The sequence below is a fragment of the Dermacentor variabilis genome, chromosome 10, assembly GCF_050947875.1.
Source record: "Dermacentor variabilis isolate Ectoservices chromosome 10, ASM5094787v1, whole genome shotgun sequence".
NCBI classification, from domain to species: domain Eukaryota; kingdom Metazoa; phylum Arthropoda; class Arachnida; order Ixodida; family Ixodidae; genus Dermacentor; species Dermacentor variabilis.
Window position 1 is genome coordinate 55,428,545 of NC_134577.1, and position 18,059 is coordinate 55,446,603.

At 46.6% G+C, this 18,059-nt stretch overlaps 1 protein-coding gene across 1 annotated transcript in view; it reads left to right on the plus strand.

Annotated features, from left to right (window-relative positions):
• Positions 1-1,816: 1,816 nt before the first annotated feature.
• LOC142560557 (cholecystokinin receptor type A-like) overlaps positions 1,817-18,059 on the plus strand; it is a 142,730-nt gene continuing 126,487 nt past the window's right edge. Inside the window, exon 1 of the mRNA XM_075672757.1 lies at positions 1,817-2,162. The gene's annotated coding sequence lies outside the window, so the exon portion shown is untranslated. The remainder of the gene's footprint in view (positions 2,163-18,059) is intronic.

Genomic DNA, 18,059 nt, shown 5'->3' on the forward strand with positions numbered 1-18,059 from the left:
TGACGTCAGGACGGCTGTGCGACGATGCCGGGTGCGCTTTCCGTCGTAATGACAGCCAAGGTTCTGTGCACCCGCCGCGGTTGCTCAGTGGCTATGGTGTTAGGCTGCTGAGCACGAGGTCGCGGGATCGAATCCCGGCCACGGCGGCCGCATTTCGATGGGGTCGAAATGCGAAAACACCCATGTACTTAGATTTAGGTGCACGTTAATGAACCCCAGGTGATCTAAATTTCCGGAGTCCTCCACTACGGCGTGCCTCATGATCAGAAAGTGGTTTTGGCACGTAAAACCCCATAATTAGATTAATTAAGATTCTGTGCGTGTTCAAACAGCGATTCTTGCCAACGTGCAAGTCAGAATCTGACCCGCTGTCATTTGTTGGGTTGTTCTATACCTTCGCAAAACTCCCCCTCGTTACAAGTGTGCACAAAGAAGAAAAAAGAGTTGCTTCGAACACAATTTTCATGTTTCCTTTTTATATTGGTGCTCGGTGTACGTAGCGCTTATGTCCTATCAGACCACTGACTGAGCCTTGTAGGCATGGCAAGCAACGAAAGCTCGTTCCCACTTTTTTTTTCCTGTTGGTTTTTCTGAGAGAAACAAATGTCACCGCGCAACCGTTTATGTCAAGTTTTAACAGCCATATGTAATGCATTCCATGACGTATGGAACTTGAGGCAGAATGGCGCAACTTCTGAAAAGGATATTTTTTTAAATTTTCTCCCTGTTAGGTTTGATTTTATCCCTTCATATTTTCATTTCTTCTTTTCTGTTAAGCATTGCTTGCGTGCAGTACATTTTCGACAAATATGTTCTGAACCTGTTGCCTTATTAACGAGAACGAGCTCATACACATCTGATTTGCATTGATTTAGCTCGAATTTCTGTCATTTTCTATGACTGTGAGAGAGAGAGAAAGAAATAAAAGAAGAGAGTAAAGGCGAGGAGGTTAACCAGAAGCACGTCCGAAATTCGCAGTAAGCTACAGCACAGTAAATGAGCCGTTTTTCAATGGTTCCATGAAGAAATTGGAAGGCGTCATGAACTTATCGAATGAATCGCAAGTTATGTTACAAACAAACGGGCCTGAAATAAAACAACCATCAAGTAAACACGCAGAAGACGCATATTTCGTAAATCATGTTAATCATTTTCTTTCATGCTAGGATTATCGTTTTACAAATTTGGCTTCATCTCTTTTCAGTATAGGGGAAGAGGGATATGGTAAAGACTCCATAAATTCGTCTGCATTCACACGCCTAAGTCATTCTTAGTGGACATCTAGTGTTATATTTATCACCGCTAATTATAATGAAGTGATGAGTTTAGCGTATGTTTAGTCGGGAAAAACATGAAGCTGGAATGGTCTAAAAGCCCAAGTGTTTCCCGCGAACACACGCAACGAATGCGCAAATCGACAAAAACAACAAAAAAAATGCTAAGACACTATCGCATGAGCAAAGAGGTCAGCTCGCGTAAGCGACGCCTACTAGCTGTAGCACACATCAAGCAGAGTGCCTCTGTCCAACCATGCCCGCTCCGCAGAAATCTGGCGCCAATTGGAGCGAAAGCTTAGACGAACCCCAGAACAAGGCTCCCAACGAACCATGGACCGCCGGATGTTTTCCCTCTGTTTGCTGGCGTCGCCGACCGTCGCGCCAATTTAAGTTCGCGCTACTTGTATCAACGCCCCTCCATCTGTGAGCAGGCCTTCCTCTCTCTGTCCTTCGCGCTGTTTCTTTGTGCTTTGTTCAAACACTCGCGTGCGTTATGCGCAGAGCTCTCTATTTGTGGCTGTCTTTTAACAACGAGCGCTATGAGCCCATGCAGGTCCTCAGCTGCGGCTGCTACTGTTTGCGCGGTCGTAGACGCCTTGCTCCAGCAGTCCGGTCTCCGCGTGACCTAGGCACGTGCTCCGGTGGCACATCACGTAGCTACGATCGAACAGCTAAACCTGCTGCGACTAGGAGGAGCAGCTCACTGACGGCAAATCACGTAGTCGTGGCCTGGAAACCGCGCTGCATACCACGTTGCCATGTTTATTGTGAGAACCAGCCGAAGGCCGCAACCCTGGATGTATTGACGTCATTGCTTCCAAGCCAGTTTTGCAACAAACAGCACTTCGCAGTGTGATGCCTACCGAAAGCAGGACGTATGGACAGGTGAGTGTTCTTCGCGTTGTTTTGGGCACTAATCCCCTCGCGATAACGTCGCAGCAGGGAGTGCTGGCTCGTCGAAAAGTAACACGCCATGCTTGTGCACGCTATGCATATACTGTGCACGACAGTTCTGAACTGTTCACTGTATTACGCAGGTTGCGAGAGTGCCCATGCATGTCACCCTCTCATAGATTTATGCGCTTCATTCCATTATTGTGAAGAACGCCAGCTTCACCGTGAATCATCTGTGAATTGCATAAAAGACGGAGGGTCCGTACTTTGCTCACTGCCCCTGTTTTGTGCGAACGTCATCGAAAATTGCTTTAGTACGTGTTTTCGGCACCACTATTAGCTGAATCGTGTGTTCATGTGACAAACATGAGCGTTGGAATCTTCTATAATTCTACCGCCAAAGCAGCGCGCCCATGTTTTTCTGTAACAGAAAGCTGAGTTTATCAGAACCGATGCACAGTTCACTGCTTTATTGCGGTTCCACATTGACCTATACAGATGGGCTCATTACGACATGTGTGCATGCCTTAGACGCGATTTTGTGGATTTACTGCCACATATTTATTGTATACACGTCAAGACAAGTCTGAAAAAAATTTACGTATGTAATCATTTCCAACCTAAATGCTTATGAGGCGGGGAAGCACCGACATAACTGCATCACTGGGAAGTCTGTTGCGACTACAAATGTCCGCAAGTATGCAATGCAAGTACTACACTGACCCCGATAAGTTTTGGTCTTTTAAGGAGGTCTTCTTGTACAAAAGCATGCAGAGGAAACAAACAACGACCCAGCACCCTAACTCAGTGCTGCTTTTTTTTTTTATAAGCGACTAATGACAAATAAAATGCCGCATTTCAATATAACAACAACCCACGCGCTATGCATGTACTGTGTAGGACAGTTCTGGACTGTTCTGGACAGTTCACTGTATCACGCAGTTTGTGAAAGTGCCCCATGACACAGCAGGCAACGCTGTCTAGGATTATGCAATGAGCAATGTACGTCCCAATTTTGGAATTTATATACACACGGGCTACTTCATGCCGGTATCATTCTCCCCTACACACCTGTACATATCGGAACACATCGTACTCACATGTTATTTCCGCTATCTTTATTACTGCGGTGCTGGTTTTGTACTCCATATTCAGTCAACCAATTATTGCACTAGTTTCCTTATTCTAGCCATTGTTGAATAATTTTCCCGAAGTAGCTACGTCTCTTCGTGTGGTCAGTTATTTTGTTTCTCTCATTGCTTAGCACAAAGACGGGTGATCATCGCTCGGGTGCCAAAATCTAGGGCCATGTTGCTGAGCTAAACTGCGATAGGCAAAAGCCTATCTATGACTGACTCTGTTACTGTTGTCTGAACTGTTCTGCGAATGGACGCCGCCGTGGCCGCGACCATGGGATGCAAGCGCAATGTCACCGGCTGTGATTGATCACCGCTTTCCTGCGTCCACCACGGACGGTGGACGGACAGTCATGAGCCACTAAAGGTTTACGCCTTAATATGGCGTTTCTGTGCTCTGAGACGCATGAAGAAGCATAACGCGTAAGTCACAGAAATGCAACAACTTCATCGCCAGCAGGCGTGCGTCAATTCTGCGCTGCAGCAGTAAGTACGCGGAAAGATTCACGGCCCGTTTCACAGACCAAGTTTAACTGCCACTCTCGCACGTCACCGATAGGAAGCACAGCACATGGCACATGGTTCGATCAGTACTCATTCAACCGCCACTCTCATTTGCAGAGGAAAAACAGGCAGCAAGTCCAACGTGCCTTGTTCGAATCTATATACAGCGAAGCTTACGAGGCAGTGTTCACGAGCAGATTGTCATCACGCTAAAGGGCGCCCCGAACGAGGAGGTCTGCAATGCAATGCACCTTTGAACGCAACCAGAGTTGTATTGGTTGAAAGGGGCAAGCTGGCTTTCTGTGCACTTTGTTACGGGCACCCGACCTCCCCTTGGAGGCGCAGGTGCGACCGTCCTTGCGGTTACCAGGCGGCGAAACGAATTCCCAATGTGAGGCCATTTCCTCCGGTGCCCTCTGTCCCGTCTCATCGCGGCTCTCCACCGCGTGGCGGCCTCGCCCTCTCCACCAGCTGCCAACAACCCGCATGCGCAGGCCGGCTGCTCCCCTGTACATTCTACTGCTGCGGGTGAAGTAGTGCAAGCCATCGCTCCTAGATGGCACCACCGACCCGGAGCAGAGTGTGAGTTATTTGGCGATGACGCACGAGCAGCAGCAGAAGCAGGCGGCAGGCACGGTCCGCATGGTTCGCAAAGAAAGCTTCGCTTTGAGGTATTGGGTAGGCTGTATCGAGGAGGACGCAGCCACAGTGGAGTACGAAAAACATCTTGTGCGAGCTGCTGAGAGTGCATGGGCACTAGGGTATAGAAATAACGAAACCAGATGCATAAGCGACATTTATTAGGCGTTACAAAGCTTACATGCCTAACTTAAGATACGGGCAGTAAAGTCCTACGGTTTAACCTTGCAAGCGTGCTCGTTTTCCGTTGGTACCGAGCCTGCCGTGGTCAAAGGTGGGGGTCAGGCATCGGCATCCCTCTTGCTGTTCGAGTCCCCCCCCCCCCCTCCTCAGGCCATTTATGGACCATACGTATCGAACGCGGGGTAAGCCATAGCCTAGAAAACGTGTAATTTCTGCAACAACTTACACGCTTGTGAGCCAAAACTCGCGATCAGCACAAAACTTGCACGCTTGTGAGACAAAACTCGCGATCAGCAGAAATTTGAGTTTGAATAATTGTACCTAAAATGTCTGAGTGAGCTCTCTCAAAAACGACCATTCCCGCTTGGATCGAAAAGTGTATTGCCGAGTTATGCCTCTAACGCCGAGTGGTACCTTCAATTTACCTCCAATCACGTCATGCACGGCGCAACAATGGTGCCCTGTGTGCCCGCCACAGGTAACTAATAAAGTAGCGGTTAACCAAACGAGACCTTAACAAAAGCTAAGGCACGTGGGTAGCATCGTGTCAAATTTATAGCAACATTTGTGTTATGCGTTTTTTACATACTTGTAGCTTTATATGCGGTTTTAGCAAGCAACCCTCGAATGGTAACCGAAAAAGTTGACAGGCAATTTAGCATACGCTAAAGAGGATGAAGGCGAAAGCCTGCGCGCTCATGAGACTATGATTAATTTAGTTTAACATTCTCATTCGAACCTGTTGTTTCGTAATATTACTTGTTTTTTTCCCCATTACTTGTTCTCTTTTTCGGTCGCCTAGAGATCACCACTGGCTCTGCGTGGTTAATGGCACGTTAGAGCGGTCGTGGCAAGTCCATGAACACCATTAGGACCCATGCGCAGGCTCACTGAATGGTTATTTTTTTTATTAAGCACTTTAATCGAGGAGGGTCACTACATGGGCTTGTGTATGTGGTGCCTTCTACTTTCTTGTAGCGCAGGTAGAATCATAGGGACACAGAAAGGCAAATTATACAAGCATACAGCCCTAACTTTCAACTACAGACTGATTTCCAGTTCTCGTATAGGTGTACTTAAACTTCCCAAAACTTCAGAAGACAAAAGTGCATTGCTCGGCAAATATGGCTAAAAGCTGGAAAACCACACGCAGACACTTTTGTGGCCACACTGATTACCTAGAGGGGCACCCTTTCAAAGGGACCAGAGATAATCGAGCTCTCTTTTTTTGATAAACAAATTCATGGCTTCGTGGCTAATGCACTTGAATTTTTGTGCCGCAACGCCGCACGGCCGTCGTATATTTCAGCCGATGAGCCATGTAAGGCTTTCGCCTCAATAAAACACGTCTCACGTTGAAATATTTTTCGCAACGAGCCATCTACGTAGGCCTCAGTAAAACTATATTGGTCAGTGGCAAAAAAGCCACAAATATTGTTTAATTGGCACGTATGCACACAATTGTGTTCAAAGAGTCAAAGTTGCAACACCGTCAACCAATGCTTCTACTGCGTGGATACTGGAGAAGCAGTTGTGGTACTATGTCAGGCAGTATCGTAAGAACCCCAACAAAGAATGACACCAAGGAAAACATAGGGCAAATCACTTGTAGCTAATAACTGAAATAAGGAAGTGATAAAGAACTGGAAATGAAAGCGGATGAAAAAACAACTTGCTGCAGGTGGGGAACGATCACACTTCTTCGCATTACGCGTACGATACGAATATGTGGAATCGAAGACGTGAGAAGACGTGATAGTAGTAAAACATAAATACCCAAGGAAGAGCATGGGAAGATGGCGCCGCGGTAATTCAAGTCGTAGAGCATCATTCACGTAATGCGGAAAGGTGGGATCGCTCCCCAACTGCGGTATGTTGTTTTTTCATCCACTTTCATTTGAATGAGTTTGTCATTTCTTTACTTCAATTAGTAATTATATTACTTTCCCCCATGTTTTCATTGGTGTGATTGCTTGTTGGCTTCTTATGATATGATTTATAATAATCGGGCCCACCTGTTAACACCCTTCTCATTTGTGTCAGGCAGTGTGGCGCATCTTCAATGAGCCTCTCCAATCCTCTGTCTTGTGGTCAGACGGCTCTAGGCTTGCTCTGCCTTTGTCAGGATCGGGAGCTTCTGGTCGTGGCTGCTTTTTGCTTGCTTTCTTCAGAAGTCCTGTTCAGGCTCTCATGTTTTGCCTTAAACGCTGCAAGTATTTGTCCATTGGAAATAATTCTGAAGTTTAACAGAGGCATGTGTCCATGAAATATGCGGCGTTCGGATTATTTCCACATTCAGGAGGCCTTCGGACGACCCCCGAGTGCCGTTATGCAGGTGGCGGAAGGGAGAGAAGGCGACGTTTTCGTTGAAAGTTATTTTTTCACAGTATTCCACAGTACTCAATAAACCTGTAGATTCCACGCCTTGCACTTTCTCTTCTTTCACATTTGCAACGAAAGCGGAACTGACGAAACCAACTCCGGCAACGTCATAATCCTCGTCATCGCTGGAGTCTACGCCCGAGAAATATTGATACGTATTCTCCGGGAGCTTTTCCGCACATTGCTTGTGCACCTCATTGAGATTCTACTCACAAAACGAGGAAGGATGCAGCGCAACAAACGCTGCAGAGATATACGAGGAGTTCGGTATCCAGCCGAGTTGAGGCCTGCTTCGCACAGAGTGCCGGTTTCCACAGAGCGGTATAGTGCGTCCAACATGGTGGTTTGCACACGTATGTTACCATAGTCAAAATATGGAACTGAGAGGGCACTGGACGCGTGCGAGCGTTCTAGCTTGGGGATATACCGGTGGGTAACTTTTTGTTTAATTCCGTAGAGAATGCTAAAAAATACTGAACAATAAATTGAAAGATAGCTTATCTGGCGACGCCAAACCACGTGCTTTCATGGTGAATATTTTACTGTTCAATTTAAGTCCCGCGTTTGCTATATTACGCAATAAACTCCACAGTCCCAAAAAATAAGAGTGGAGAATCCGGGCTCCAACCACGAAATCGGCTGCATCTATATATCACGTACGCTCGATGGAAAATGTGCGAGGTGACGATGTTCACAATTGGGTGCGATTGCGTTCTACGGCAAAACACGCCGCGCGGTTGGAGACGGCTGCCCCATAGCGTAGCTGTAGCCTTTGTAGCCATTCCGTAGCTGTATCTTTGTAGCCGACACTTCTCTAACGACACACACTTGCCATTGCCTTGCATTGACATTGCCTGAAGCAGCCTACGCCAGCATACATGCTCACCGTGCGCGTGAGTCGACCGATACGGCACGTCAAATCGGTTTTATAGAGAGACATTTTTATCAGAACATTGCTTACTCTCCGATACCACTTTATGTGCTCATATGGCTTCAAAGTACTGTAATATTTTCGCATTTTTAACAAATGCAGCTCTCGTACGCCACCGACGCTCAGTTAGCTTGACTAAAGACGCACAAAAAAGAAACAAGCAAAAAAAAACCCAATAAACGCACCCTGACGTATCTCTCAGTCGGCGTCATAACGGAGGTTGAGCAGTGCATATATCCTGACGCTTGTACGAACGTTGTGTCTACGCGTACTAGCATCGCCGTTGAATTCTGTTGCAAGCCGATTTCTTCTGCCTTAATATTGCAGTTGCTCTGAAAATGGATTCTGCTATTTGCATGTTCAGGAGCCGCGTCTTAGCACGTGCAATTTCTAAAAGAGTAATACGGTACCCAAAAGCAGCAGTGACGAAAGCAAACGCGAGTATCTCGCGAATAACTCGCCTGAACTAAAGTGAACTGAGAAGGCGCGCTAACTACCACCACATACATCGTTTTTCTAGCAAAAGATGAAGTACCACCTAATAAACAGCCCTACCTCAAGCTCCAGTCTTCCTTCAAGGTTTTTAGCACAAAGTTACTACAACAGTCAGGTAATCACCGAGACAATTCATGGCCGTGAGCCATAAAGAAGCATGTCGCAGAAATTCAAGCGAGGAATAGATGCCACTTTTTACTTTGATACTAAGGCTCACCTTCATGATGGCCTTTAATGGGATCTCAAGCACGTAGTCACTATAATATTGGAAAAGGAATGGCGCATCTACTCTTCTACCACCCACGTAAGCCTTTTAGCGTGACCTTCGTGACATATAACAAGCGCAAGAAGTCTCGGCACACACATGTATTCGTCCCAACGTTATGATTTGAAATCAATGAACGCCTGGCGTTCTCGTGACGTATGTTCAATCTGCAGACGCTCACATGTGCGAGGAAAATGAAACCTCATCTATTTCGCGGTGCCAATTGAACTCGGTAACTAGGCGCTTCGTTTTAAAGTCGAAGGCTTTCCTCTGGAGTCGCTCCTACTTTCCCATATGCGATATGTGCGCTTCTAGCGCCTTACGCAGGCTGATGACGTAGACAGTTCAGGCTAAATACAAGATTAGTGGGGTCACAGTTTATTTGTCGCTACGCATGAGGACCTAATATGAGCAACAGCGCATGTGTCCCTAGGGTTACCGGGTATTGAAACGGAACATGTGCGGCTCGGGCTATTAGGTATGTGATGACTCTGAGTATGAGCTTCTGGGGCTGGACATGTGCCATCGGGTATGAGATAATGAGCAAAACGAAAACAAGGTGAAAGCCGGAGCCAAAGTCCCCACAAGTTGACTTGTCTTTTTCAAGGCCTTGAAGGCCTTTCCTTCAACAAAGACAACTTGACTTCTCTTTTTCAAGGCCATGAAGGCCTTTCCTTCAACAAAGACAAGTCAACTTGTCGAAACGTTGACTCTGGCTTTCACCTTGTTCTCGTTCTGCTCATCGTCTTCAGTTTCCATCTCCCACCTTCCCCGTGTTTTCCCGGTGTGAGATGACTATGATGATGATGATGATAATACCTGAGGATAAAATTTGGAGGGCGATTTAACGACAAGCTTTTGTCGACTTAAGGCCGTTCGGGCGTGGCGCTCGCAATAAATCATTTGTTTCATACCATACTAGGGCTCACTCCCCTTTCCCACACAATCCTGGTTCAAGAGGCCCGTTCATGGATGTTAACTACATACAGGTTGAGTCGCCTTTCAAACTTTCTTTTCAATCTTGTTTTTAAAGTTCCAGCAGTCTGAGTGCAGCTTTATTTTTTCTCGTCCCCATCACTTATGTGAAGCTCAATGCATGCTCTAAAATAAATGAACTCAACTCACGGCAGTTTTCGAATTGCTGAGAGAAGTGCTACTGAGCAATGAAATTTTGAGACACAGGGTACGATTCTAAACTCTGTCGTCCTGCAATGACATCGTTTCAAGCCAGTCAGAATGGACGTGGCAGATGTGTGGGCCAATTGGCGAATTGGGCCTTGTCTAGAGCACCGCCTTGGTATGGACAAACTCAAGGGTAAAAACACAGAGAAAACACATCATCTATTCAATTTCGTATCAAGAAATCTTGAACACGTAAAAGTGGGCATGCTAAAATTTTATCTTCATAATATTTCTTGTCTTGCTTTTTAAAAGCTTCTTACAAACACTTTCAGAAGCTGCTACTACATTTAATTCCAATTCGATAGAAGCGGGGATAATCTTTAAGAGAACTCAGTGAGATGGCGTGAAAAGGGTCAGGAAAAATGGGGGTAATTACGGATCACGGGAAATCGGAAACTGCTGCGAAACCCATTTGGAGTAAGGTCACATTAACGGAACGGTATGGCAGTCAATAATAATGGGAATTGTGCCTGGGATTCACGTGCGAATGTTACAACACATTAGTAGAGGAGGGGGGGGGGTGAAGCGTATGAATAGGGTCTGCTTGCTGTGGGTTTGATTTACGTTAGGGAAAACGGAGATTTCATTTCACCTCCCCAGCGTCGTACGGAACGAACGCCAATCGATACAGGATTGTGAGTGCGCCCGCGGGAGATGATTATTCCAACGCTTCTTTATTCAGATGTTTTATTTTTTGCTCCAAGATTTTCATTTTTTACAAAACAATATAATTATATTGCACTGTAAGAACGAGAGCCACTAGACCGAGGTCGTTATGGAGCCCAACGCACAACTAATGCCAGTTAAACTTGTGCTTCACTTCATACTTAAGTTCTTCTTTTAGAACTGACACAACTCTACCGTCTATGCTTGACTGGTTCGTATAATTTCTCGACAGCATTATCTTACTGCCAACGTGAAGTTCTAAGCTTACCAATTTACTTTCTTTCGGGATTTGTTCAAGCTAATGGACCGGCTGCTATGCGAAAAAAGAAAGTACCTTTCGTAGTCGGTATGCAGAAGATGGTAGATCGATAGTAAAAGTTCTGAGAAGAAAGGCACCCCAAGTTAATAGGTATACTTAGCTGCCAGCCCGTAGCCTTATTTCTGTGGACGGCGCAGAATAAGTTACCTTACGAAATGTTCATATGGGGAAGCTATATTTACGACATCGTTTGATGCGGCATATTTCTCTGTAGCCTTCTGCCTCGCCATTAAGTTGTCGTTACCATGAACCACTCAAAACACGTTGCAGCTAGTATACTAGAAAATACTCTAGCCACTCATATATGAAATAACGATAAATAAAATATGGATCACACATTGAAGAATATTATCGTGTTCCGGTCCTGTCTTGGAATGTAGGAATCTCGCGTACAACTAGCAGACAACGTTAAAATTGTCGTGCCGCAACCAGAAGTTTAGTTTCGATTCGCCCCGTCTAAGAACACAATGGCGTTCCAGATCATGTCGTCGAGTTCCATCACATTTAATAGAGAGGCCATAGTGCAGCATCAGAGAATGAATTTGGCGACAAGAAATATACAATATGCCCACAAATTCTTTCTTGTTTTACATAGACATTTACTGGAATTCACGTAGCATGAAATTAAATTAGCGAACTAAAAAGAAAACCAGGCTGCTGCTGACACATGTGCGTAACTTGGCATGCATAAAACCGCAGTATTGAGGTTTGGGGAAAGTATTTATTGTCATTAAAGGTATCGAAGAACTTGGCAACGCTTGTTCAAGGTCGCACTGAACTGTGCGCATCGCAAGCTTCGGATGTTGCGGCAGTCATTAAAAAAACAATGTTCTGCGTTGACACACTAGCACTGCCACTCCGTACATGCGAATAACCGGTCTCTCCGGCACGGGTCGTAGCGCGACTATAGGCATTTGAGCATTCGCTGCTACCTCACGCATGCCCGCGCACGCCTCGTGCGCCGACGTTAAATACAACTGGCGAGTACGATAGAGGAATGTGCAGTACCTTCACCTAGGCGAGCGCAGTTGCTAGTTGGGGCTGTATCATGAAACCTACCGAAGACAGTTGCGCGTAGTAATCGACTTAGACCTCTAGGCATGGTTGAAGAATAGCGCTCCCTGTTCACCCCTCAAACCAGGACCGGAGTTCAGCTGTCAACAGTTGTTCCCTCTCTGCTGCAGTGACAACGATTTTATCTCCACCTTCGGCAGAGGTATAATAACGAAGGTGCAGCCTTGTTCTCCCTCTATATCTGTAACACGTGAGCAGGTGAAAGGGAAGCCGTGACCGTATACTTGAGCAGACTGTTTCCTGCCCGTGCATATAGTAGACGGTATTATCGATTACACCACAGGGCGGAATGTTAGCCTTCATCTGTTGTCTCGCCTACTTACACAGCACCAGGGCGGGTTAATTCTTCCCCTGGCAGATTCCAAACATCATAAGTTATATTATAGCTTGTTATATGCAACGAAGCGGAGACGGGCAGAGAATGTTTCTAGGTGAGGAGGCAGCTTTACACTCCTTCTCGTGTTCGTTCGCTCCCACGCGCTTGCCGCGTTTGCGTGCATCATCACTGTGTTCGATATATTGCGTTTGGTTCTTTCGCTCTCATGCTAGTCTCTCTGTTACCAGTCAAAAGATGTTAGCTTTTCCACCTGCGTGACTGTTTTCAGGCAGTACATTCTCGAACTCCCACAAAGTGCGATTAGTTATTAGTTGTACGCTTCTCTACGTTATTTTACCATGGTTTTCCCCTCCTTTCGAGGTGTGCAACGTTTGTGACCAGTGAACAAGTCCGTCAATTATTTTGAAGAAACCGCGATGCGCCTCGACTCCGTTCGCGCAGGCGCAACAGCGATCACGTTTCATTCACACGCTGATTGAGGGCGAGAAGTCGAGGGAAAAGCGCAGTGATAAAGTTTTTCAATGCGTAAGTGTTTCTATGCTTGCCCAACGAGAAAAACCGCCTGTTCGTCCGTCACGCAACACAATCGCCTTTAAGATAGAGCCCGAAGCAGCCAGCGACTTTACTTTCGTGCTGCCTTTCCCTTGAACGCGAACAAAACGGCCAGAATATAGCGCTTACAAAGCTCTCAGCTCATGCCCCTGTACATGCATCCCCCCCCCCTTTCACAGCTCGCTTTGAACATATGGGACCCAGTGTCTATCTCCAGCGCGAAACAACGAAAACACAGCGCGCGAAGCTATCAGCAACCCACACTCTCTGTCCGTATTGCAGATCGCTTTCAAGATACGTTCCGCGCGGCCGTGCCTACGCAGTCGCCGCCGGAGTACGTTTGACCCCGGTTCATAATGATTGGACGCGGATGGATAAGGTAATAAAGAGCGATACCATCTTATAATGAACGAAGCGTCATCAGCGCACCTGGTGCCGCCACCTGCAGTAATTTGTGTGCGTTGATCAAGGCACGTTATGCCACCGTCAGGTCCAGTTCGCGTCGCCGCAGCGCTGTCGTTTGTACTGGCCGGATGCAGTTTCATTACATTGGCAATGACACAGGGACGAATGGAGATAAGCAAGTAACACAATGCTTATGCATATTTAGGCAACTGCCAGGGGAGCTTTTGCATGAATTTTTTTATCTCTCACTTTTTCAGGGTCATCATGCGCGCGGAAAAAAAAAATGCGGGAGTACTTATCTATGTAAGGCGTTTTCGGAAAGCTCGCTTCGACGTCTGCAGTACGACAGGTTGCATAGCAATACAAAATGAAACTATCGGAGAGATTCCGCCTAGTGATTACATAGCAAACGTGGGATGATATTCCAATTGATATTGTGAGGACAAGTTTGGGAGGTAACGTTATGGGCACAGCAGACAACTGCTCCTCAATGAGACAGCATAACGTGCGCGTAGGGAAGAAAACCACAGTTAAAATCGTCTGACGCTTAGGACTAGAACACTAGGGCACGTAGGATATGCATCGGCCGAGAGAGGACAGGAACCGTTGGAGACCTCGGAGAGGTTTCCTTTTTGGAGCACGTCTAAATCAGTTGGTGCTAATAATAACTCGCAGCCCAGATAAATGACAGTGTATAAAATCACCATGAGATCGTCTCAGTGTCACGCAAGTATGCAAGACATGAATATACGCGAACACACTGGCACATGTGGTAGACCTATAGCTGGGAACGGCGTTTCTGGGCTTTAGCCTACCACGCAACCCTCACTCCAAGCACCGATAACGGGCGATGTGGAACGTAGATATCATGTATCAAAATGCAAGTGGGTCCAGTAAAGAAAACTGCATGGTTGATCACAGTGTTAAAACATTTATTTGCGTGTAAAGGCTATGTTTTACGTAGACTGGCAGGCATGTCATCATGTCAAAAACCTTACTTGCTTTATACCCGCCGTGGTTGCTCAGTGGCTATGGTGTTGGGCTGCTGAGCACGAGGTCGCGGGATCGAATCCCGGCCACGAAGGCCGCATTTCGATGAGGGCGAAATGCGAAAACACCGTGTGCTTAGATTTAGGTGCACGTTAAAGAACCCCAGGTGGTCAAAATTTCCGGAGTCCTCCACTACGGCGTGCCTCATAATCAGAAAGTGGTTTTGGCACGTAAAACCCCAAATATTATATATATATATATATATATATATATATATATTATTATTACTTGCTTTATCGGTAAATACTTCCAGGCGCGCACATGGCTCTTAGAGAATATGTAAGATCAGACCGCCATAAGAGCCAGGAATTCAATTCTCTAAAATGCCTTTACGTATCAGCTGCTTACAATTAAATACAATTTGTTAAATAGCTACAAAATTTTAAAGTCGCCTTCTGCGTTCTCTTTTTCCGGGACAAAATACATGGTGAACGACAAGACTTGCATACTGCTGCAGCCGTTTTTGGAAACTTGCTCGGTACTGCCTCAAGTTATCACCTTCTTGCACACAAAAGCTGCACTACTGAGGGCTCTCTACTTGTTTTTGACATCCCACAGTACGGTACGACGACGACAGTTCTTTTGAAATACGACTCTGCAATAATAAGATAATTCAGCGGCCCGCCGCATGCATAGAGAGAACAGTGGGCTTGGGTCAGAGCCGGATTCGCTTCAACGATAGAGCGGCCAAGGGATTCGCTTCTCTGACGTTACACGTTGTGCGCCATGAATAAAGCGTTCCGACAGGAACGAACAAGCCGACTCAAAATAAGCATCGGGAAAAAACCTGCTCAATGGCGTCTAGTAACTTGCCAACGAATGGGCGAAAAGCAATCCCGGCGCTGGAAACAACCGAACCTCGCTTCCGACGAGATAACTGACGTTATTCCCGCATTTCTGGTCCCTCTGTGCGTCAGGCAACGCCAGTCAGCTGTATTCGAGATACGATTCGGGCCGATGATCACGCGGCACGCTAAACTGAACCTCAACTCTGTGCTCCATATCTACGAAGCACAGATCGATTTATGGCGCGCCTTTGTATGACCTCTCGCAGGCTCCTCTGGAGCGGGGGCCCATCCATTAGCACATCTCGGATCAAGATAATCAGTAAGCACTGCAAGCTGTGGTTCCATTGGTGTCATGGAAGAAGGTCAAGTGCACTCTCCGTTGCGACGTTATATCTATTTGTTACGCGGGTTTTTGTCATTTTCATGTATTTTATTGTTACAGTTATGTATTTATTGGTTGTATGACAGAGAAAAGGAGTAACCAACATGTTTTACGCCCGAACCGTCCACAGGTAACGCATGTATATTGAAGCAGAGCAGAGCACTCGTCGCGTTGCCGCCGTGACTATGACGTTCTGCTCTCGAACATAAAGTCGTACCTTCGACTGCCAGCAACAGCAGCCGCATTCCGATAGATAATCGGTGCAAGATTACCAAAATGCTTGTATGCGTAGATTAGATGCACGTTAAAAAATGTTTGTTGCCAGTATTTATCCGGAGACCTGCATTACGGTCTCTCTCAAGGCCACCGTGTCGCCTTGAGATATTAAGCCCGCTGACTGAAGGAACCAAGCAATCAATCAATCAACGGAAGAAAAAATTTGGCTCCGTACAGATGCGGAGGCAAAGTGGGAGACGAGACACGCACGTGGTGCCGTATGTTCCGTGTTCCTTCTTTTTGTACAGATCTCTCTTACTCTCTACATTTTGTGCTACAATGGCGCAGCAACGAGCCCATGTAATGCTATGACGCCATTAATGGTGGCGATTCTTCTGTGTTTATATATATAGCGGAGCTTTTATGCGCTAGGTTCTGGTGGTTTATGTGCGTTGGCAAATTGATGGCGGCCACCGCAGAGCTAAAGCATAAAGCAGAAGCGTGCCTCAGCTTCGTTTATTCACCTGAAGTGTCAAAATATATTGTGATTCAAAAATATCATAATAACAAATTACAACCAGGATGGACACTGTTAATTATGTATTGCTCTTTGACGTGACGGGTTCTATAGGCAAACCACGTAACCTTACCTCAGTTCCCTTCCACCCGTGCAATGGGTAGGCCGCGTGCAGTGAGAACTGCGCAACAACAGCGCGCCTACGAAGAACAGCGTCGTGAACAGAAGCGGGAATGTGCGTGGCGACGGCGAGCGGCACGTAATACGGACGAATATCGTGCCGCAAACGCCAAGCGTATTAACCTTTGGTTGGATCACTCCTACCGACTTCACTCCCATCATAATTGTGGGTTATTTCAACATAGACGCATTCCAGCCAGATGGAAAGTGGTTCGTGGCGTTTCTCTCGGCGCATCTGAGATCCCTTCCTGATTCATTCCACAGTTTTTCAGGCGTAATTTTGCACGGTCATTGAGCTGTATCATCACTATCTGATTCCAATTTGTTTACGTTGCCCTGTTTTTGTCGCATTTGGCCTTTAACTTTCCGAGCACACACTCCAGTAATGAGATACACCATATTGGAGGGAGCGTTCCGCATAAAGTTCGACCTTCTCGAGGCCTTTCACGCGCATGCAATATAACTATGCAATTATTTTTCGTTTCGTCTGCATCAAGATGTGGCCGCCACAGTTAAGGTTCTAACCCATGATCTCGCGCTCACCCACATACGCTGTAGCCCCTGAGCTAGTGCGACATTTATATATAGTTGTTTGCAATCAAGCTCTCTTGCTTGCCTACCAGAACGACGACCACAGGCGTCCTTCTCCAACGACGTTAGCATCCATCGTGCCTGTTTACCATCGGGCTTCACACGCTCAGCACGTTCAACCTCAGCTTTGTGGTGTTTAAAACAACCTTAAGTGCGTCTCATGGTTCCAGGGATAAGAAAGAAGACCGACCTGTCTACCTTGGCCCTGAAGCAAGCAGCTCTGGATTGTTTGAACACTTTCTACTTTGACCGAGTCCACATATATATGGATGACTCTTCCACTCAGACCAGCTCCACCGGCGCAGTGGTTATACCATCACGATGAATTAGCGTCCGATACAAGATTTCTCACATGACAACATCGACCGGATCGGAGCTTGTTGCCCCACGAGGTGCCGTTGATTACATTAACAACCAACACGCTAATCGGTGGGCAATATTCTGCGATTCGAAGGCGGCCTTACAATGTCTTCTGTCATCTCTTCGTCGCGGGTCGTGTGAACAACTAGTGTCGGAGATACGAGAAATGCACCATCGCATGATCACGAAAGGACACGACGTCGTGTTTCAGTGGCTGCCTGGCCATTGCAGTATCTCCGGCAACGACCTCGCTGACGAAGCTGCTAGGAAAGCACACGTAGGAGCAACCCTTGTTTCTGTACCTTTATCGCGGACCGACGCAGCCCAACACCTAAGCAAGGTCGCACACCGTATGACATTAGAGAAGTGGCACATACACCTGAATTCACCCAAGAACGATTGCATTCCCTCGACCCCTCTATGCAACTGCGGCTGTTACCAGGACTTCTGCGAAATGAGGAAACAATGCTGTGCCGCTTACGCTTTGGCGTCCCATTCACCAATGCATATACGTTTTTGATTGGAATGACTGATAGCGCCGACTGTAATGCCTGCGGTGCCGAGGAAACTATAGAACATCTACTGCGCTACTGCCCATCTTTTCAAAACGAAAGACATGACCTCTGCACAGCTCTCAATCAGCTAGATAGAACACCGTTCACCTTGAAGAAAATCTTGGGACCATGGCCTCGCATATCGCAGCTACAAGAGGCCACAAAAGCTCTGCTGCGATA